General features: G+C 36.4%; 1 pseudogene; it reads left to right on the top strand.

Moving 5' to 3' along the window:
* The first annotated feature begins 4,450 nt into the window (after nucleotides 1-4,450).
* On the top strand, nucleotides 4,451-4,952 carry LOC100598247 (annotated as a pseudogene).
* Nucleotides 4,953-10,739: the final 5,787 nt, after the last annotated feature.

Below are 10,739 nucleotides of genomic sequence, written 5' to 3'. Positions count from 1 at the left end.
TTTAAGGTACTAGGTTTGAGGATAATTTTTTACACCACAATAGATAGCTAATGCACCTGGTTATAATATGAACCCCATTTTACCTTAGCCACTAATTACTCACATTTTCCCCACTGACATTCTATTTTGAAGAACTACCCATACTCCAGATTTAATCAATTGTTTCCTCAAGCTTAAATTCAGGTTAATCACGTTTCTCAAGAACAGTACATCAGCGATGGGTACTTCTCATTCTTCACATCAGGAAGTATACAAGATCAACATGTCCCAATATTGATATTTAGTTTGTTACTTGGCTAAGGCCATGTCTACAAAGCATTTTCACAATAAAGGTAACGTTGTTCCTTTGTAATTAATCAATAATCTGAGAAGAAGTACTTTGAAACCATGTGAATAACCTGTTTTCCAAAAACATTTCACCCAGTGGTTTTGGACTCCATCTGTGGTTGTTTCCTGAGTCATGTATTGCCTTCATTGTTGTCAAATTGTGATTCTTAAACCTCCGTCAATATCATGCAAAAATAGAATCGCCTGGCTGAGACATATCTGAATTAATGGCAGACAAGATTTGAGCCATAAGAAATTAGTTGTTGTTTTAAGCCAGATGTGTCTCACAAAATTTGTATGTTGCAACTTATTTGCCAATGTGATAATGTTAAGAGGAGAGGCCTTTAAGAGGTGATTAAGTCATCAGGGCAGAGGTCTCATGGATGGGATTAGGGCCCTTATAAAAGGGCTTAAGGGAGTGGGTTCACTCTCTTTTGCTCCTCTCCCATGTGAAGAAATATTATTTGTACCCCCGATTTTTGCCCCTCCATCCCTTCTGCCATGTGAAGAGACACAGATGGTGTCATCTATAAGGAAGAGGCCTTCACCAGACATTGAACCTATTGGTATCTTGATCTGGTACTTCCCAGCTTCCAGAATTGTGAGAAATAAACTTCTGTTCTTTATAAATCAAAAAAAAATTCTATCATTTCTCCTACAGATATTAGCTTGCATTACACAATAAAGAAGAGGTTTCTGATCTTCCTCCCTCCCTCTTTTAAAAATCAGATATATACATGATTATATAGAGAGAAGTTGACTATGAATTTTACTGATATAAAAGATGTATGTAGCATACCACTTTAAACAACTAAAATACATTATATTCTTTACTGTAATTTTCATTTAGCCAATTAATTCTCAAAGAATGCTTTCACTGACTCTTGCCAAATTCTTAAATCCAAAAGCAATGATGGCTGCAATACATCTATGATTTGATCACTTTTTCTGTTATTTACAATGTGATAGCTACAGAGTATACATACTTATAAAAATAAAACTTTATTTCAAAATGATTAGAGGTTCACAAAAGTAAAAAATTTTACACCCTTCACTTCTCCACCTCCACTGTTAACACCTTACACGACTATAGGAGAATATAAAAACCAAGAAATTGACATTGCTACAATTCACAGAGCTTATTCAGATTTCACCAGTTACACTCATGTGTGCGTAATTTTATCCTGTGGAGCTTCATGAAATTTCCACCATCAAGATACAAAACTGTTCCATCACCACAAATATGCCCATGTTATTCCTTCATAGTCATACCTGTCCCCTTCTTGGCCCCCAAATAGTAACTCCTGGCAACCAGGAATCTGTGACCGTTTCTATAATTTCATTACATCCAGGATGCTATATAACCTTTCGAAACTGGCTTTTTTCAATCAACATAATTCTCCTAAGGCCTACCCAAGTTGTTGCATGTATCTAACAGTTCATACTTGTTCATTACTGAATAGTATTCCACAATACGTGATGTACCACAGTTGGTTTAACCATTCACCCATTGAAAGACATTTGGGTTGTTTTGAGTTTGGGGCTATCATGAATAAAGTTGCTATGAACATTCCTGTACAGGTTTTTGTGTGAACATAGTTTTCATATCTCTTAATAAATACTAAGAGTGTAATTGCTGGGTAGAATAGTACATATATATTTGTTTGTTTTAAAAGAAACTGCCAAACTATTTTCTAGAATGGCTGTACCATTTTACATTCCCATGAGAATATGTGAATGATCTAGTTTCTCCTCATCTTTACCAACATTTGGTATTATCATTTTTTTTTTGGCCATGCTGATGGGTTTGTACTGATACTTTCTTATGGTTTTGATTTGTATTTCCCTAATGACTAATGATATTGAGCATCTTTTCATGTGCTTAATTACCATCTGTGTATTCTCTTTGGTGAGATGTCTATTCATGTATTTTGCCTGTTTTCAAATTGGATTGTTTAGTTTTTTTACTGTTAACTTTGGAGAATTCCAGATACTATTCTAAATACAAACGCTTTTGTCAAATATGTGGTTTGTAAATTTTTTCCCCCAGTCTGTAATTTGTCTTTTTGTCCTCTTAGCAGGGACTATTTATTTATTTATTTATTTATTTTTAGATGGAGTCTTGCTCTGTCACCCAGACTAGCGTGCAGTGGCACAACCTCAGCTCACTGCAGCCTCCATCTCCTGGGTTCAAGCAATTCTCTTGCCTCAGCCTCCCAATCAGCTGGGATTACAGATGCCCGCCACAGTGCCCAGCTGATTTTTGTATTTTTAGTAGAGACGGGGTTTCACCATCTTGGCAGGCTGGTCTCAAACTCCTGATCTCATGATCCACCTGCCTCAGCCTCCCAAAGTGGCATGAGCCACCGTGCCTGGCTAGCAGGGACTTTTATAGAGCAGAAGCTTTTAATTTTGATGAGGTCCAATTTATCAAATTTTCCTTTTATTTATGGTGCTTTTGGTGTCAGGTGCAAGAAATCTTCACCTGTCTTAGGTCCCAAAGATTTTTGTCTCTGATTTTTCCTAAACATTTTATGTTTTCTATTTTAAATATAGCACACTTTTAAGTTTATTGTGCATTATTGACATTCTTCACTTTCTCAAGTTTAGGCAATCAACCAGACAATATATCCAGGCCTAATGTGTAAAATTTGCCAATTCCTCTTGTGTAAATACTCACACTATGACCAATTTCTAGTTATCAACCTGTTTTATCTCAATGCAGAGTTGGGAAGAAATGTACACTAGCACACTACTATACAACATTTCCACCACACAAATAAAATAGGCATATATAACCTTGAGAGCATAGATAGTAGTAAAATGTGATAAAATATTTAGAAAGTGATGTTTTGAGTATTTATTTCCTTTGTTTTTAATATAATTTATTTTAAAATAAGTTTATATGATATATTTTATAGTAAATGTTGTTCCTTTTTACTGCTGAATAGTTTGTCATTACATGGGTATACAACTTGAGAACTCATTTACTTGTTGAATAATTAGATATTTGGCTAGTTGGGTTGTTTTTGTTTGGGGGATATTATAAATGAAATCACTATGGACACTCTTCTACAAGGCTTTGTGTAGATATAAATGTTTTCCCTTGAATAAAAATAAAGTTCAAAAAAAATTACAATCAGCTCATACAAGCTTGTATTTATCCAGCAAACCACTGGGTAAATAGCTACTAGTGGAGTTGCTGGGTTGTAAGCTAGGTAAATATTCAATTTTGTAAGGAATTGTCAAAATATTTTCCAAAGTAGTTATTATATTATATTATATTTATTATATTATATTATATTATATTACATTATACTAAGATGGGGTCTTCCTCTGTCACCCAGCCTGGAGTGCAGTGGTGCAACATTGGCTTGCTGCAATCTCCACTTCCTAGGTTCAAGTGATTCTCCTACCTCAGCTTCCCAAGTAGCTGGGACTACAGGTGCATGCCAACTGCCCGGCTAAGTTTTGGATTTTTAGTAGAAACAGGGTTTCGCCGTGTTGGCCAGGCTGGTCTTGAACTCTTGACCTCAGGTGATCCACCTGCCTTGGCCTTCCAAAGTGCTGGGATTATAGGCATGAGCCACCGTGCGTGGCTGTGCCATTTTATATTCCCACCAAACAACATAAAAAAGTTCTGATTTTGTCATATACTCATTAACATTTGGTGTTTTTATGGGTTGAATCGTGTCAGCCTCCAGAAATATGTTGACATTCTAACGTCCAATAGCTCAAAAGGTGACCTTATTAGGAGATAGGTCCATCGCAGATGTAATTAGGTAAGATGAGGTCACTAGAGTGGGCCTAATCCAATATGACTTTGTCCTTATAAAAAGGGAAAATTGGGGCATAGAGACAGATAAACACATAGGGAGAATGACATGAACATGAAGGCAGAGATTAGGGTGATGTATTCACAAGCCAAGGAGGACCAAAGATTGCCAGCAAACCCCTAGAAGCCAGCGTAAACTCCCTCACAGCCTCAGAAGGAACTGACCTTGCTGACACCTTGATCTCAGACTTCTAGCCTCCAGAACTGTGAGACAATAAATGTCTGCTGTTTAACTCCGGACGTATTTGGTTTCTTCAAGCATTTGTTCAGCAAGATTAAAAATTAAAAATGTCATCCAAACAAGAAATAATGAGTGACCAGAGGTTTAGACGGGTTGCAAAGGACCCGAGATTTTGGGAAATGGCAGAAGAGGATCGAAAAGTCAAAATTGACAAGAGATTTCGAGCCATGTTTCATGACAAGAAGTTCAAGTTGAACTATGCTGTGGATAAAAGAGGGCGCCCCATTAACCACGGCACTAGAGAGGATTTGAAACATTTTTATGACCTTTCAGATTCTGATTCCAATCTCTCTAATGAAGATAGCAAAGCATTGAAACAAAAGAAAATAAAGAAGATAAAAACCCCAGACTAAAAAAGAAATCGATTTTAAAAATCTAGTTGAGGAGAAAAAGAAAGAAACCAAGAAAGCTAATCAAAAGTGTTCCAAAAATAAAACTGATTTAAATAATTCTGAAGGAATTAAAATAATTAAAACCTCGTGTAAATCTAAGATAGAATCAAATGTAAGTCTGAAGAAGGATAGCAATGAATTTACACAAAAAAAGTAGAATTTTTCTATTCTATTGTGTATAGTTGTATCTTATTACACTTTTAATTTGTATTTCCCTAATGATTGAAGATGGTAAGACCTTCTTCAGGTGCTTATTAATGATTCGTACATCTTCCTTTATGAAATACCTATTCAAATATTTTGCCCAGTTTTCATGGAGTATGTATCTTTCTGCTATTTGAGGTACAGGAGTTCTTAATGTATGTTCTGGATACGAGTTCTCTGCAAATATTTTCTCCCGGTCTGTGGCTTGCTTTTCTTTTTCTTAGTGATGGCCTTAGATGAGCAAAAATTTTTAATTTTGATGAAGTGAAGGGAATTCGTTGCTTTGCATAACAAAAGTTCAGGGGTAGAACTTTTTTTTACTTTGTTGCTTTCTTCAACATCTAGATAAAAGTTTAGTCTCTCTAGTAAGTTATTACTTTCCAATCCTGCTCTACTTTATTTATTTCTTTCAGGGGCCTCAGCACTATTTTTACTGTTTGTCTTACTTAGTCTGTTTGTGCTGCTGTAACAAACATCAGAGACTGAGTAATTTATAAATAACAGAAATAAATTTTCTCACAGTTCTAGAGGCTGGGAATCTAAGATCAAGGCACTAGTAGGTTTGGTTTCTGACGAGGGCCTAGTCTCTTTATTCAGCATAGTGCCTTGTTGCCATGTCCTCTGGAGGAGACAATCACTGTATCCTCACATGGTGGAAGGCAGAAGGGCAGAAAGGGCTTTAAGCCTCTTTATAATAGCACCTAATCACATTCATTGGGGCAAAGCCCTCATGACTCAATCACTTCCCCAAAGGTCCCACCTCTTAATACTGTCACAATGGGCCTTAGGTTTCAACATACGAATGTTGAAGGGGACACAAACATTCAAACCATAGCACTATGTTATCTGATATTTTCAAACTCCTTTTGTTATTTTATTTATTCTAATTCTGATATCTTGGTTCCTGGTGGCAATGATATTTTGAGCTATGGAAGCTAAAGTGGCGGAGGGAAAAAAAACACTTTTGTGCATGTGGGAGTGAAGGCAGGGGACAAAAGGAGAGAGGCGGAATGTAAGAAAAACTCGGACTTTTGAAGAAGAAAGCCTTGACTTCAAATCCTCTTCCTCAATAATTATTGATCTTGAGCAGTCATTGAAACGTCTTGATCTCAGAATTGTCCCATGTGAGATTTGTATGATAATTCTCCACTAATAAAGTTGCTAAAATTGCATAAGGTGCCTAGGAAGAACACCAAGTACATTGCTGGCACGCAGTAGGCACTTGCAACAAAGGTGTATTACTATTATTGCTGTCATTATAAAGTTACTGAATCATGGAAGATTCACAGATGGCCGGAACTATTAACTTAAGTTTGAAAGACATAGGTCATTTACTGAGCAAATCAAATTACCCCACCATCCTTAGCCGCCTCCACTTCCCCGACCCAGTCATCTTCCTTCCTCTTCAATCAGTGATGTGCTGGTGAATGTTCAACAACTGGCTTTCCAGGGAAGAAAAGTTTTCATTTGTAACATTTGCCAATTTCCATAAATACCTCCATTATGGTTGATTTCAAACTACCAATGTGATGTCACTGAATGCAGCATTAGGAAGAGATACACACAGTCTGGTCTTCCAAGTGTACATGTGTGGGCTCCAGCACTCCCCTGTCTTCAACTCAACTTGGAGAGGTCACTGTTCTTTTAATCATGTAAGTCCCTTCCATTCATTTGACTTCTCAATTCTGTAATCAGATGAACAATTTAAATAAACTTTAGTTATGCTTCACATGTGTACCACCCTACTACACCTCTAGCATCACCACTCAGAATCATTAAGTAGCTTTCTTCCAAGGGTCTACATAATTTTGCCTTTCCTAACTCTTCAGAATCATGTCAGACACACTATTCCTTTTCCAAACCCCCATTCATTCCAGCTATCTTTTCTGCTTATCATTTGGGTCTCAGCTTAATCAATTCTACAGGAAAGTCTTCCTGAGCTTTTGTCCAACTCCAGTACACAGAATATTTCTTTGTTATATTTTTTCACACAACCAGGTTTCTTTCTCAAAGTACTTTCCCATCACTCAATCTTAAGAGTAATTATTGTGTTAATATCTATTGTCCCACAGCATGTAAAATCTGCTGCATCAGGGACTGCACCTCTATTTTCTCTAGTACTAGAACCATCCTTGGGAAAGAATCGGTTCTTAATAAAAAGTTTTTGAATCAATGCATTTATGAATAAAGTCATTTATTTACATCTATTATATCTAGTTGTTTGTATTAGTCCATTCTCATGCTGCTAATAAAGACATACCCGAGACTGGGTAATTTATAAAGGAAAGAGGTTTAAATGATCCACAGTTCAGCATGGCTGGGGAGGCTAAAGGAAACTTACAATCACTGCAGAAAGGGAAGTAAATACATCCTTCTTCACATGGTGGCAGGAAGGAGAAGTGCAGAGTGAAGGAGAGTGGGGAAAGCCCATTATAAAACCATCAGAGCTCGTGAGAATGCACTCACTATCACAAGAACAGCATAGAGGTAACCACCATCATGATTAAATTACCTCCCATTGGGTCCCTTCCATGACACATGGGGATTATGGGAACTACAGTTCAAGATGAGATTTGGGTGGGGACACAGCCAAACCACATTATTGTTCAATATGCGTGTTAATTTTACCTAGCAGTTATTGGATGCCTACTGTATGCCAGTCTTGTGTTAGGCATTTAAAAGCATTATTTGTAATTCAACAAAATATGCAATATTCAATTTTTAAATTTATTTATTTGACAAATCGTTTTTGAGTGTCTACAACATATAAGATTTTGCATTAGGGGCTTAGACTACGGGCTACTTGGTACAATATTGAACCTAAAATCCTTCGAACAACAAAATGAACTATAATTTATTTAATATGTTTTAAATAGCTCTAAGAAGAAATCTACACCTATAAAATGGTGAAAATCAGTGATGTTTTAAAAATGTGTGGCCTCAATTCACTTACTAATTTACTACTAGTTTCAAAGGAAGAAAGAAACTAAATTTTTTACTCTTGTTCTAAAGGATTTGGGCCGTTGAAAAAAAGGTATCTTTTTGATTCATGAAAAAGTGATTTGTTCAGTTTAGCGAAGACATTTTCAAATTTTGTGGTAACTTTGATGACAGATGGTCAGAAAAACAAAAGAGATGAACACGGAGAGTTTAATGGAAGGAATTGAAATTACTGTTGGAAAGGGTTTGTATTTAGTGCCAAATGTAGCACAGAAGCAAATGCATCAGTGCAAGGACACGTTTATCAACTTAACACATAACCATTGTGTGGCTACATCCCACTTGACTGTAGTGAGCTTCTGCACTCAGTGGTATTGGCTGGAATCTCTTTATTTGTTTATTTTTGGATGTGAAAATCTGTGCCCAGTGCTTAAAAGTTCCTCTTGGTATACCAACCATATCAATTACCAAGCAAAAACAGAGGACAAAGGAAATAAGATAGTAATGACAAAAGACTCAGATCCTTTTTCTCTGAGGTGGTGTTTCCAATCAATATGGCAGAACTAAGAATGACTTAGAGGTCAGCCATCTGGCCAACACTTTACCCTCAGAGGACATTTTCTGACTTTCTTTTTCCTTAAGTTCATACAAGCAAGAGGACAGGTGAAATAAATCATACTTCATACTCCCTTTTTCATAATATTTTTATACAGATGAAGTCAGATCAACAGAAACATTCATCGAAGGAAAATTGTTCAAATAAAATAGATAACATGTTTACAACATGCTAGACACTATTTTACCATGTGAGTGTGTTTCTGTTTTAGCCTATACACCCTCATAACACTTACATACCATAGCCAAGTTAGTGAGGTGACATATTAAGCAAAAATTGAAGTAAACTACCTGTAGCCTTTTTAAAAACCAAAATATGTTAAAACTCTTATGTCTTAAGTCATTTTCAGTGAAACAAAAATAATAAATGCATGACAGAGGACCTAAGTTTGGCCACTGGATATGATAGAAAAATTTAGATATGTAAGGTATGATGGTTGTGCGTAATATCAAAGAGAGACTTAGGTTATTCTTGCTTAACTCATAGGAAATTTATTTACTCAACTCTATAAACCAAGGTCAAGAGCTATGGACTTTATAGAATTCCTTACTAGATGTGGGTATTGCTCACTCCTATGCTAGAGAGTATTAAAAGGCTTAAGCTAAATAAAGTGTCTGTGGAAAATTCTCTCATCTTCAGGACTGCACAGGGACTGCGGTGGATGAGTGGGTGTTGGTCCTTGATTTTTCTTTTCCTCTTTTTTCTCTCTCTTTTCAACTCCATGTTTGGAACTCACAGTACAGGCTATCCTATTTTTTTAAAAGGAATGTTTAGTGCTCTCATGACATTAAACCTAATAGCTTAACACATTCCATTTGAAATTTTTGTCTCCTTTTTAAAAGACTCTTAACCTGGACTCAGTGGGTCAAAATTCTAGACAAAGAGCAGACAGGTCTAACATATGGCATTTCCATTATGGCAACTTACATGTACATTATCATGTTCTAGAGGAACCTGCTGAGACTATTCTAAGGTTATTTACAGTTCTTTTTTAACTTTTTGTGGCCTTTGACTCAGGTAATCAGTTAATTATGGGCTACGATGAATTAATTTAGTGCAGATTCCCAAGCCCGTGGCATAATTCTATTTCAGGAGTTCAGGAAGAATGACATCTTGAAATAGGAAACAATAATTTCCAGTTGTCCTTGAAAAACTGATGTGTTCTGCCTATTACTCACTAACAACCCCTACCATTTAAAATGTTTTTACCCTTTATTAAGGAAAAACTCAAACATATACAAATAAAATAGGACAGTATAGAAAAACCATTATTTACTCATAACCCAGCTCCAATAATTATTTCTACCTTCTTATTTCATCTATATTCTGCAATCTACCTCCCACTTCTCCTCCAGATTATTATTATTTTTTGAATTTTTTTCCACAATTCCTTTGCATTTATAGCTTGACTACTAGATACCACCTCTGAATGGTGTGGATGCATGCCTTCTACAAATAGAAATGTAAACATTCTTGTACATACAGAAGATAAAGATGTGTGATTATCTAGCTTTAATAGACAATTAGTCTGGCAATGCAATTCCTGCCAAAGAGAAGAACTGCAGAAAACAATTTTGAAAACAAAGTCATTGTTTCTTTCCATTGACTAGGTTTTAGCCAGCCTGATAGTCCTCCCTCTGTTGGGAACACAACCACTTTCTTCTTTGCAGAGCGTATTTCTTGTGGTTCTAGTGGAGGAAGCTCTGCCCTGCCCAGTATTGAACATGTGATCCAGGCTATTCAAAGAACTCCTCCATTCCTATGGTAATTAGACATGATTGGCACAGGACATGTGGGCCCTGGGGCAGAGGCTCATATATTTCAGGAGATGTGGGAGATTGGGAGCTATGAGGTCTGTGAATCTGAAGTTAACAGTCATCTTCTTAGTGAGAAAAAGCCTGAGAATGAAGCAATACAGAACAAAAAGAGGTGGAGACAGAAAGGGAGATGAGAGAGAGAGAGAGAGAGAAACAGAGAGAGATAACACCATTTGGACACTTGCATATGTAGTTGTGTCTGAAGCACTTCTGAACTTTTCAGATGTGTGAATCAATAACTTTTCTTAAACTGGGTCTCTCCATTTAAAACAGAAAGAATCCCAATACAGTAAATGTCTTCCAGCATTTTACTGGCCACCAGACACAGATACCACACTGTGAATTCATTCAACACTCAGCTACCTGG

The sequence above is a fragment of the Nomascus leucogenys genome, chromosome 16, assembly GCF_006542625.1.
Source record: "Nomascus leucogenys isolate Asia chromosome 16, Asia_NLE_v1, whole genome shotgun sequence".
Lineage (NCBI taxonomy): Eukaryota > Metazoa > Chordata > Mammalia > Primates > Hylobatidae > Nomascus > Nomascus leucogenys.
Note: the sequence above shows the minus strand (reverse complement) of the source record. Positions and strands in the feature narration are given on the sequence as shown.